Source organism: Excalfactoria chinensis, chromosome 20 (assembly GCF_039878825.1).
Source record: "Excalfactoria chinensis isolate bCotChi1 chromosome 20, bCotChi1.hap2, whole genome shotgun sequence".
Classification (NCBI taxonomy): Eukaryota; Metazoa; Chordata; class Aves; order Galliformes; family Phasianidae; genus Excalfactoria; species Excalfactoria chinensis.
In genome coordinates this window covers 1-12,138 of record NC_092844.1, presented here as the reverse complement: position 1 = coordinate 12,138, position 12,138 = coordinate 1, and positions in this window count along the sequence as shown.

Below are 12,138 nucleotides of genomic sequence, written 5' to 3'. Positions count from 1 at the left end.
ATATCAATTTCTGTCAACATTTAGACCATTTTTCACCAGAATAACAATACTTATCCCAGAAATAAGAAGGTTATCACTCCTTATCCTTGCAATAAATGGAATTTTCTTTCCAAAATAATGCTTTTCATCCCACAAATCAGCATTTTATTCCCCAAAATGCTGGTCTTCATCCCTGAAAGAAGACGTTTTCTCTACAAAATGATGCTTTCTAGCGGAATATGGCACTTTGTATCCAGAATACCTGTTTTCCTCTACAGAATAGAGACATCTCCACCCGAAATATCAATTTCCGTCAAAAGTTTGAAAATTTTCACACGAATATGGATACTTATCCCAGAAATCAGAAGTTCTCTCTTAAGTATCATTCTTTATCTTGGCAAAAATATTATCTTTCCAAAATAATGCTTTTTAATGCCTGCATATAGCTTTTTCTCCCCAAAATTCTGGCTTTCATCTCCAAAGGAAGACATTTTCTCTACAAAATGATGCTTTCTAGCATCATATGACCCATTGTTTTCAGAATTCCTGTTTTCCTCTACAAAACCAGGACATTCCCACCCGAAATTTCCATTTCTGTCAACATTTAGAATTGATTCACAGAAATATCAAAACCTCCCCACAAATTACAAGGTCTGTCTTAAGTGTCACTCTTTATCTTGGCAAAAGTATGATTTTCTTTCCAACATAATGCTTTTCACCCTAACAATAGCATTTTATTCCCAAAAATGCTGGTTTTCATCCCCAAAAGAAGACATTTTCTCTAGAAAATGATGCTTTCCATCGGAGTAGGCCACATTGTTTCCAGAATTCCTGCTTTCCTCTACAAAATAAAGACATTTCCACCCAAAATATCCATTTCTGTCAACATTTAGAAAATTTTCACACTACTATCGATACCTATGCCAGAAATAAGAAGTTCTCTCTGAAGTATCACTCCTTATCCTTGCAATCAATATAGCTTTCTTTCCAAAATGATGCCATTCCTCCCTAAATATAGCATTTTTTCTCCAAATACTGACTTTCATCCCTATAAAGAGTCATTCTATCTACAGAATGCTGCTTTTTAGTATGATATGACACACTGTTGCCAGAATACTTCTTTTCCTTTACAAATTAAGGACATTTCCACCCTAAATATCAGTCTCTGTCAAAATTTGGAAAATTTTCACAAGACTATCAATAGTGACCCCAGAGATCAGAAGTTCTTTCTTAAGTATCACTCTTTATCTTCGCAAAAGTAGGATTTTCTTTCCAAAATAATGCTTCTCAACCTTAAAAACATCATTTCCTCCCCAAAGTGCTGGTTTTTATCCCCAAAAGATGACATTTTCTCTACAAAATGAAGCTTTCTAGCTCAGTTATCAAGCATTGCTTCCAGAATACCTGCTTTCCTCTACAAAACAAGGAGATTTCCACCCGAAATATCAATTACTGACAACATTTAGGCAATATTTCACCAGAATAACAAAACTTATCCCAGAAATAAGAACTTCTCTCCTAAGTATCACTCCTTATCCTTGCAATAAAAGGAATTTTCTTTCCAAAATAATGCTTTTCATCCCTAAAAATAGCATTTTCTCCCCAAAATTCTGGTTTTTAACCACAATAGAAGATAACTTTCTCTACAAAACGATGCTTTCTGGGAGAATATGACGCATTAATTCCAGCATGCCTGTTTGCCTGTACAGAAGTAGGGCATTTCCACCCGAAATATCAATTTCTGTCTACATTTAGACCATTTTTTCACCAGAATAACAATACTTATCCCAGAAATAAGAAGGTTATCACTCCTTATCCTTGCAATAAATGGAATTTTCTTTCCAAAATAATGCTTTTCATCCCACAAATCAGCATTTTATTCCCCAAAATGCTGGTCTTCATCCCTGAAAGAAGACGTTTTCTCTACAAAATGATGCTTTCTAGCAGAATATGGCACTTTGTATCCAGAATACCTGTTTTCCTCTACAGAATAGAGACATCTCCACCCGAAATATCAATTTCCGTCAAAAGTTTGAAAATTTTCACACGAATATGGATACTTATCCCAGAAATCAGAAGTTCTCTCTTAAGTATCATTCTTTATCTTGGCAAAAATATTATCTTTCCAAAATAATGCTTTTTAATGCCTGCATATAGCTTTTTCTCCCCAAAATTCTGGCTTTCATCTCCAAAGGAAGACATTTTCTCTACAAAATGATGCTTTCTAGCATCATATGACCCACTGTTTCAGAATTCCTGTTTTCCTCTACAAAACCAGGACATTCCCACCCGAAATTTCCATTTCTGTCAACATTTAGAATTGATTCACAGAAATATCAAAACCTCCCCACAAATTACAAGGTCTGTCTTAAGTGTCACTCTTTATCTTGGCAAAAGTATGATTTTCTTTCCAACATAATGCTTTTCACCCTAACAATAGCATTTTATTCCCAAAAATGCTGGTTTTCATCCCAAAAGAAGACATTTTCTCTAGAAAATGATGCTTTCCATCGGAGTAGGCCACATTGTTTCCAGAATTCTGCTTTCCTCTACAAAATAAAGACATTTCCACCCAAAATATCCATTTCTGTCAACATTTAGAAAATTTTCACACTACTATCGATACCTATGCCAGAAATAAGAAGTTCTCTCTGAAGTATCACTCCTTATCCTTGCAATCAATATAGCTTTCTTTCCAAAATGATGCCATTCCTCCCTAAATATAGCATTTTTTCTCCAAATACTGATTTTCATCCCTATAAGAGGTCATTCTATCTACAGAATGCTGCTTTTTAGTATGATATGACACACTGTTGCCAGAATACTTCTTTTCCTTTACAAATTAAGGACATTTCCACCCTAAATATCAGTCTCTGTCAAAATTTGGAAAATTTTCACAAGACTATCAATAGTGACCCCAGAGATCAGAAGTTCTTTCTTAAGTATCACTCTTTATCTTCGCAAAAGTAGGATTTTCTTTCCAAAATAATGCTTCTCAACCTTAAAAACATCATTTCCTCCCCAAAGTGCTGGTTTTTATCCCCAAAGATGACATTTTCTCTACAAAATGAAGCTTTCTAGCTCAGTTATCAAGCATTGCTTCCAGAATACCTGCTTTCCTCTACAAACAAGGAGATTTCCACCCGAAATATCAATTACTGACAACATTTAGGCAATATTTCACCAGAATAACAAAACTTATCCCAGAAATAAGAACTTCTCTCCTAAGTATCACTCCTTATCCTTGCAATAAAAGGAATTTTCTTTCCAAAATAATGCTTTTCATCCCTAAAAATAGCATTTTCTCCCCAAAATTCTGGTTTTAAACCACAATAGAAGATAACTTTCTCTACAAAACGATGCTTTCTGGGAGAATATGACGCATTAATTCCAGCATGCCTGTTTGCCTGTACAGAAGTAGGGCATTTCCACCCGAAATATCAATTTCTGTCTACATTAGACCATTTTTCACCAGAATAACAATACTTATCCCAGAAATAAGAAGGTTATCACTCCTTATCCTTGCAATAAATGGAATTTTCTTTCCAAAATAATGCTTTTCATCCCACAAATCAGCATTTTATTCCCCAAAATGCTGGTCTTCATCCCTGAAAGAAGACGTTTTCTCTACAAAATGATGCTTTCTAGCAGAATATGGCACTTTGTATCCAGAATACCTGTTTTCCTCTACAGAATAGAGACATCTCCACCCGAAATATCAATTTCCGTCAAAAGTTTGAAAATTTTCACACGAATATGGATACTTATCCCAGAAATCAGAAGTTCTCTCTTAAGTATCATTCTTTATCTTGGCAAAAATATTATCTTTCCAAAATAATGCTTTTTAATGCCTGCATATAGCTTTTTCTCCCCAAAATTCTGGCTTTCATCTCCAAAGGAAGACATTTTCTCTACAAAATGATGCTTTCTAGCATCATATGACCCATTGTTTTCAGAATTCCTGTTTTCCTCTACAAAACCAGGACATTCCCACCCGAAATTTCCATTTCTGTCAACATTTAGAATTGATTCACAGAAATATCAAAACCTCCCCACAAATTACAAGGTCTGTCTTAAGTGTCACTCTTTATCTTGGCAAAAGTATGATTTTCTTCCAAAATAATGCTTTTCACCCTAACAATAGCATTTTATTCCAAAAATGCTGGTTTTCATCCCCAAAAGAAGACATTTTCTCTAGAAAATGATGCTTTCCATCGGAGTAGGCCACATTGTTTCCAGAATTCCTGCTTTCCTCTACAAAATAAAGACATTTCCACCCAAAATATCCATTTCTGTCAACATTTCGAGAATTTTCACACTACTATCGATACCTATGCCAGAAATTAAGAAGTTCTCTCTGAAGTATCACTCCTTATCCTTGCAATCAATATAGCTTTCTTCCAAATGATGCCATTCCTCCCTAAATATAGCATTTTTTCTCCAAATACTGATTTTCATCCCTATAAGAGGTCATTCTATCTACAGAATGCTGCTTTTTAGTATGATATGACACACTGTTGCCAGAATACTTCTTTTCCTTTACAAATTAAGGACATTTCCACCCTAAATATCAGTCTCTGTCAAAATTTGGAAAATTTTCACAAGACTATCAATAGTGACCCCAGAAATCAGAAGTTCTTTCTTAAGTATCACTCTTTATCTTCGCAAAAGTAGGATTTTCTTTCCAAAATAATGCTTCTCAACCTTAAAAACATCATTTCCTCCCCAAAGTGCTGGTTTTTTATCCCAAAAGATGACATTTTCTCTACAAAATGAAGCTTTCTAGCTCAGTTATCAAGCATTGCTTCCAGAATACCTGCTTTCCTCTACAAAACAAGGAGATTTCCACCCGAAATATCAATTTCTGACAACATTTAGGCAATTTTTCACCAGAATAACAATACTTATCCCAGAAATAAGAAGTTCTCTCCTAAGTATCACTCCTTATCCTTGCAATAAATGGAATTTTCTTTCCAAAATAATGCTTTTCATCCCTAAAAATAGCATTTTCTCCCAAAATTCTGGTTTTTAACCACAATAGAAGATAACTTTCTCTACAAAACGATGCTTTCTGGGAGAATATGACGCATTAATTCCACCATGCCTGTTTGCCTGTACAAAAGTAGGGCATTTCCACCCGAAATATCAATTTCTGTCTACATTTAGACCATTTTTCACCAGAATAACAATACTTATCCCAGAAATAAGAAGGTTATCACTCCTTATCCTTGCAATAAATGGAATTTTCTTTCCAAAATAATGCTTTCATCCCACAAATCAGCATTTTATTCCCCAAAATGCTGGTCTTCATCCCTGAAAGAAGACGTTTTCTCTACAAAATGATGCTTTCTAGCAGAATATGGCACTTTGTATCCAGAATACCTGTTTTCCTCTACAGAATAGAGACATCTCCAACCCGAAATATCAATTTCCGTCAAAAGTTTGAAAATTTTCACACGAATATGGATACTTATCCCAGAAATCAGAAGTTCTCTCTTAAGTATCATTCTTTATCTTGGCAAAAATATTATCTTTCCAAAATAATGCTTTTTAATGCCTGCATATAGCTTTTTCTCCCCAAAATTCTGGCTTTCATCTCCAAAGGAAGACATTTTCTCTACAAAATGATGCTTTCTAGCATCATATGACCCATTGTTTTCAGAATTCCTGTTTTCCTCTACAAAACCAGGACATTCCCACCCGAAATTTCCATTTCTGTCAACATTTAGAATTGATTCACAGAAATATCAAAACCTCCCCACAAATTACAAGGTCTGTCTTAAGTGTCACTCTTTATCTTGGCAAAAGTATGATTTTCTTTCCAAAATAATGCTTTTCACCCTAACAATAGCATTTTATTCCCAAAAATGCTGGTTTTCATCCCCAAAAGAAGACATTTTCTCTAGAAAATGATGCTTTCCATCGGAGTAGGCCACATTGTTTCCAGAATTCCTGCTTTCCTCTACAAAATAAGGACATTTCCACCCGAAATATCCATTTCTGTCAACATTTAGAAAATTTTCACGCGAATATGGATACTTACCCCAGAAATAAGAAGTTCTCTCATAAGTATCGATCTTTCTCTTTGCAAAAATATTATTATTTTTACAAAAGAATTATTTTTAATACTTGGATATAGCATGTCATCCAAAAATACTGGATTTCATCCCCTCATGAAGACACTTTCCCTATAAAATCTTGTTTTCTATCAGAATATGTCATACTGTTTCCGGAATACCTGTTTTACTCTAGAAATTAAGGACATTTCTAAACTAATTGGCAGTTTCTGTTAAAATTAAAACATTTTCACATTAATACCAATACTTATCGCGGAGATTAGAAGTTCTCTCTTAAGAATCATTCTTTATCTTTTCAAGAATACTATTCTCTTTCCAAAATAATGCTTTTCATCACTCAAGACAGCATTTTCACCCCCAAAATTCTGGATTTCATCCCCAAAAGAAGACATTTTCTCTAGAAAATGATGCTTTCCATCGGAATAGGCCACATTGTTTCCAGAATTCCTGCTTTCCTCTACAGAATAAGGACATTTCCACCCGAAATTTCCATTTCTGTCAACATTTCGAGAATATTCACACTACTATCGATACCTATGCCAGAAATAAGAAGTTCTCTCTGAAGTATCATTCCTTATCCTTGCAATCAATATAGCTTTCTTTCCAAAATGATGCCATTCCTCCCTAAATATAGCATTTTTTCTCCAAATACTGATTTTCATCCCTATAAGAGGTCATTCTATCTACAGAATGCTGCTTTTTAGTATGATATGACACACTGTTGCCAGAATACTTCTTTTCCTTTACAAATTAAGGACATTTCCACCCTAAATATCAGTCTCTGTCAAAATTTGGAAAATTTTCACAAGACTATCAATAGTGACCCCAGAGATCAGAAGTTCTTTCTTAAGTATCACTCTTTATCTTCGCAAAAGTAGGATTTTCTTTCCAAAATAATGCTTCTCAACCTTAAAAACATCATTTCCTCCCCAAAGTGCTGGTTTTTATCCCCAAAAGATGACATTTTCTCTACAAAATGAAGCTTTCTAGCTCAGTTATCAAGCATTGCTTCCAGAATACCTGCTTTCCTCTACAAAACAAGGAGATTTCCACCCGAAATATCAATTTCTGACAACATTTAGGCAATTTTTCACCAGAATAACAAAACTTATCCCAGAAATAAGAAGTTCTCTCCTAAGTATCACTCCTTATCCTTGCAATAAAAGGAATTTTCTTCCCAAAATAATGCTTTTCATCCCTAAAAATAGCATTTTCTCCCCAAAATTCTGGTTTTTAACCACAATAGAAGATAACTTTCTCTACAAAACGATGCTTTCTGGGAAAGAAAGAATATGACGCATTAATTCCACCATGCCTGTTTGCCTGTACAGAAGTAGGGCATTTCCACCCGAAATATCAATTTCTGTCAACATTTAGACCATTTTTCACCAGAATAACAATACTTATCCCAGAAATAAGAAGGTTATCACTCCTTATCCTTGCAATAAATGGAATTTTCTTTCCAAAATAATGCTTTTCATCCCACAAATCAGCATTTTATTCCCCAAAATGCTGGTCTTCATCCCTGAAAGAAGACGTTTTCTCTACAAAATGATGCTTTCTAGCGGAATATGGCACTTTGTATCCAGAATACCTGTTTTCCTCTACAGAATAGAGACATCTCCACCCGAAATATCAATTTCCGTCAAAAGTTTGAAAATTTTCACACGAATATGGATACTTATCCCAGAAATCAGAAGTTCTCTCTTAAGTATCATTCTTTATCTTGGCAAAAATATTATCTTTCCAAAATAATGCTTTTTAATGCCTGCATATAGCGTTTTCTCCCCAAAATTCTGGCTTTCATCTCCAAAGGAAGACATTTTCTCTACAAAATGATGCTTTCTAGCATCATATGACCCATTGTTTTCAGAATTCCTGTTTTCCTCTACAAAACCAGGACATTCCCACCCGAAATTTCCATTTCTGTCAACATTTAGAATTGATTCACAGAAATATCAAAACCTCCCCACAAATTACAAGGTCTGTCTTAAGTGTCACTCTTTATCTTGGCAAAAGTATGATTTTCTTTCCAAAATAATGCTTTTCACCCTAACAATAGCATTTTATTCCCAAAAATGCTGGTTTTCATCCCCAAAAGAAGACATTTTCTCTAGAAAATGATGCTTTCCATCGGAGTAGGCCACATTGTTTCCAGAATTCCTGCTTTCCTCTACAAAATAAGGACATTTCCACCCGAAATATCCATTTCTGTCAACATTTAGAAAATTTTCACGCGAATATGGATACTTACCCCAGAAATAAGAAGTTCTCTCATAAGTATCGATCTTTCTCTTTGCAAAAATATTATTATTTTTACAAAAGAATTATTTTTAATACTTGGATATAGCATGTCATCCCAAAATACTGGATTTCATCCCCTCATGAAGACACTTTCCCTATAAAATCTTGTTTTCTATCAGAATATGTCATACTGTTTCCGGAATACCTGTTTTACTCTAGAAATTAAGGACATTTCTAAACTAATTGGCAGTTTCTGTTAAAATTAAAACATTTTCACATTAATACCAATACTTATCGCGGAGGATTAGAAGTTCTCTCTTAAGAATCATTCTTTATCTTTTCAAGAATACTATTCTCTTTCCAAAATAATGCTTTTCATCACTCAAGACAGCATTTTCACCCCAAAATTCTGGATTTCATCCCAAAAGAAGACATTTTCTCTAGAAAATGATGCTTTCCATCGGAATAGGCCACATTGTTTCCAGAATTCCTGGCTTTCCTCTACAGAATAAGGACATTTCCACCCGAAATTTCCATTTCTGTCAACATTTCGAGAATATTCACACTACTATCGATACCTATGCCAGAAATAAGAAGTTCTCTCTGAAGTATCATTCCTTATCCTTGCAATCAATATAGCTTTCTTTCCAAATGATGCCATTCCTCCCTAAATATAGCATTTTTTCTCCAAATACTGATTTTCATCCCTATAAGAGGTCATTCTATCTACAGAATGCTGCTTTTTAGTATGATATGACACACTGTTGCCAGAATACTTCTTTTCCTTTACAAATTAAGGACATTTCCACCCTAAATATCAGTCTCTGTCAAAATTTGGAAAATTTTCACAAGACTATCAATAGTGACCCCAGAGATCAGAAGTTCTTTCTTAAGTATCACTCTTTATCTTCGCAAAAGTAGGATTTTCTTTCCAAAATAATGCTTCTCAACCTTAAAAACATCATTTCCTCCCAAAGTGCTGGTTTTTATCCCCAAAAGATGACATTTTCTCTACAAAATGAAGCTTTCTAGCTCAGTTATCAAGCATTGCTTCCAGAATACCTGCTTTCCTCTACAAAACAAGGAGATTTCCACCCGAAATATCAATTTCTGACAACATTTAGGCAATTTTTCACCAGAATAACAAAACTTATCCCAGAAATAAGAAGTTCTCTCCTAAGTATCACTCCTTATCCTTGCAATAAAAGGAATTTTCTTCCCAAAATAATGCTTTTCATCCCTAAAAATAGCATTTTCTCCCCAAAATTCTGGTTTTAACCACAATAGAAGATAACTTTCTCTACAAAACGATGCTTTCTGGAGAATATGACGCATTAATTCCACCATGCCTGTTTGCCTGTACAGAAGTAGGGCATTTCCACCCGAAATATCAATTTCTGTCAACATTTAGACCATTTTCACCAGAATAACAATACTTATCCCAGAAATAAGAAGGTTATCACTCCTTATCCTTGCAATAAATGGAATTTTCTTTCCAAAATAATGCTTTTCATCCCACAAATCAGCATTTTATTCCCCAAAATGCTGGTCTTCATCCCTGAAAGAAGACGTTTTCTCTACAAAATGATGCTTTCTAGCGGAATATGGCACTTTGTATCCAGAATACCTGTTTTCCTCTACAGAATAGAGACATCTCCACCCGAAATATCAATTTCCGTCAAAAGTTTGAAAATTTTCACACGAATATGGATACTTATCCCAGAAATCAGAAGTTCTCTCTTAAGTATCATTCTTTATCTTGGCAAAAATATTATCTTTCCAAATAATGCTTTTTAATTGCCTGCATATAGCGTTTTCTCCCCAAAATTCTGGCTTTCATCTCCAAAGGGAAGACATTTTCTCTACAAAATGATGCTTTCTAGCATCATATGACCCATTGTTTTCAGAATTCCTGTTTTCCTCTACAAAACCAGGACATTCCCACCCGAAATTTCCATTTCTGTCAACATTTAGAATTGATTCACAGAAATATCAAAACCTCCCCACAAATTACAGGTCTGTCTTAAGTGTCACTCTTTATCTTGGCAAAAGTATGATTTTCTTTCCAAAATAATGCTTTTCACCCTAACAATAGCATTTTATTCCCAAAAATGCTGGTTTTCATCCCCAAAAGAAGACATTTTCTCTAGAAAATGATGCTTTCCATCGGAGTAGGCCACATTGTTTCCAGAATTCCTGCTTTCCTCTACAAAATAAGGACATTTCCACCGAAATATCCATTTCTGTCAACATTTAGAAAATTTTCACACTACTATCGATACCTATGCCAGAAATAAGAAGTTCTCTCTGAAGTATCACTCCTTATCCTTGCAATCAATATAGCTTTCTTTCCAAAATGATGCCATTCCTCCCTAAATATAGCATTTTTTCTCCAAATACTGATTTTCATCCCTATAAGAGGTCATTCTATCTACAGAATGCTGCTTTTTAGTATGATATGACACACTGTTGCCAGAATACTTCTTTTCCTTTACAAATTAAGGACATTTCCACCCTAAATATCAGTCTCTGTCAAAATTTGGAAAATTTTCACAAGACTATCAATAGTGACCCCAGAGATCAGAAGTTCTTTCTTAAGTATCACTCTTTATCTTCCCAAAAGTAGGATTTTCTTTCCAAAATAATGCTTCTCAACCTTAAAAACATCATTTCCTCCACAAAGTGCTGGTTTTTATCCCCAAAAGATGACATTTTCTCTACAAAATGAAGCTTTCTAGCTCAGTTATCAAGCATTGCTTCCAGAATACCTGCTTTCCTCTACAAAACAAGGAGATTTCCACCCGAAATATCAATTACTGACAACATTTAGGCAATATTTCACCAGAATAACAAAACTTATCCCAGAAATAAGAACTTCTCTCCTAAGTATCACTCCTTATCCTTGCAATAAAAGGAATTTTCTTTCCAAAATAATGCTTTTCATCCCTAAAAATAGCATTTTCTCCCCAAAATTCTGGTTTTTAACCACAATAGAAGATAACTTCCTCTACAAAACGATGCTTTCTGGGAGAATATGACGCATTAATTCCAGCATGCCTGTTTGCCTGTACAAAAGTAGGGCATTTCCACCCGAAATATCAATTTCTGTCTACATTTAGACCATTTTTCACCAGAATAACAATACTTATCCCAGAAATAAGAAGGTTATCACTCCTTATCCTTGCAATAAATGGAATTTTCTTTCCAAATAATGCTTTTCATCCCACAAATCAGCATTTTATTCCCCAAAATGCTGGTCTTCATCCCTGAAAGAAGACGTTTTCTCTACAAAATGATGCTTTCTAGCAGAATATGGCACTTTGTATCCAGAATACCTGTTTTCCTCTACAGAATAGAGACATCTCCACCCGAAATATCAATTTCCGTCAAAAGTTTGAAAATTTTCACACGAATATGGATACTTATCCCAGAAATCAGAAGTTCTCTCTTAAGTATCATTCTTTATCTTGGCAAAAATATTATCTTTCCAAAATAATGCTTTTTAATGCCTGCATATAGCGTTTTCTCCCCAAAATTCTGGCTTTCATCTCCAAAGGAAGACATTTTCTCTACAAAATGATGCTTTCTAGCATCATATGACCCATTGTTTTCAGAATATTCTGAACTGTTTTCCTCTACAAAACCAGGACATTCCCACCCGAATTTCCATTTCTGTCAACATTTAGAATTGATTCACAGAAATATCAAAACCTCCCACAAATTACAAGGTCTGTCTTAAGTGTCACTCTTTATCTTGCAAAAGTATGATTTTCTTTCCAAAATAATGCTTTTCACCCTAACAATAGCATTTTATTCCCAAAAATGCTGGTTTTCATCA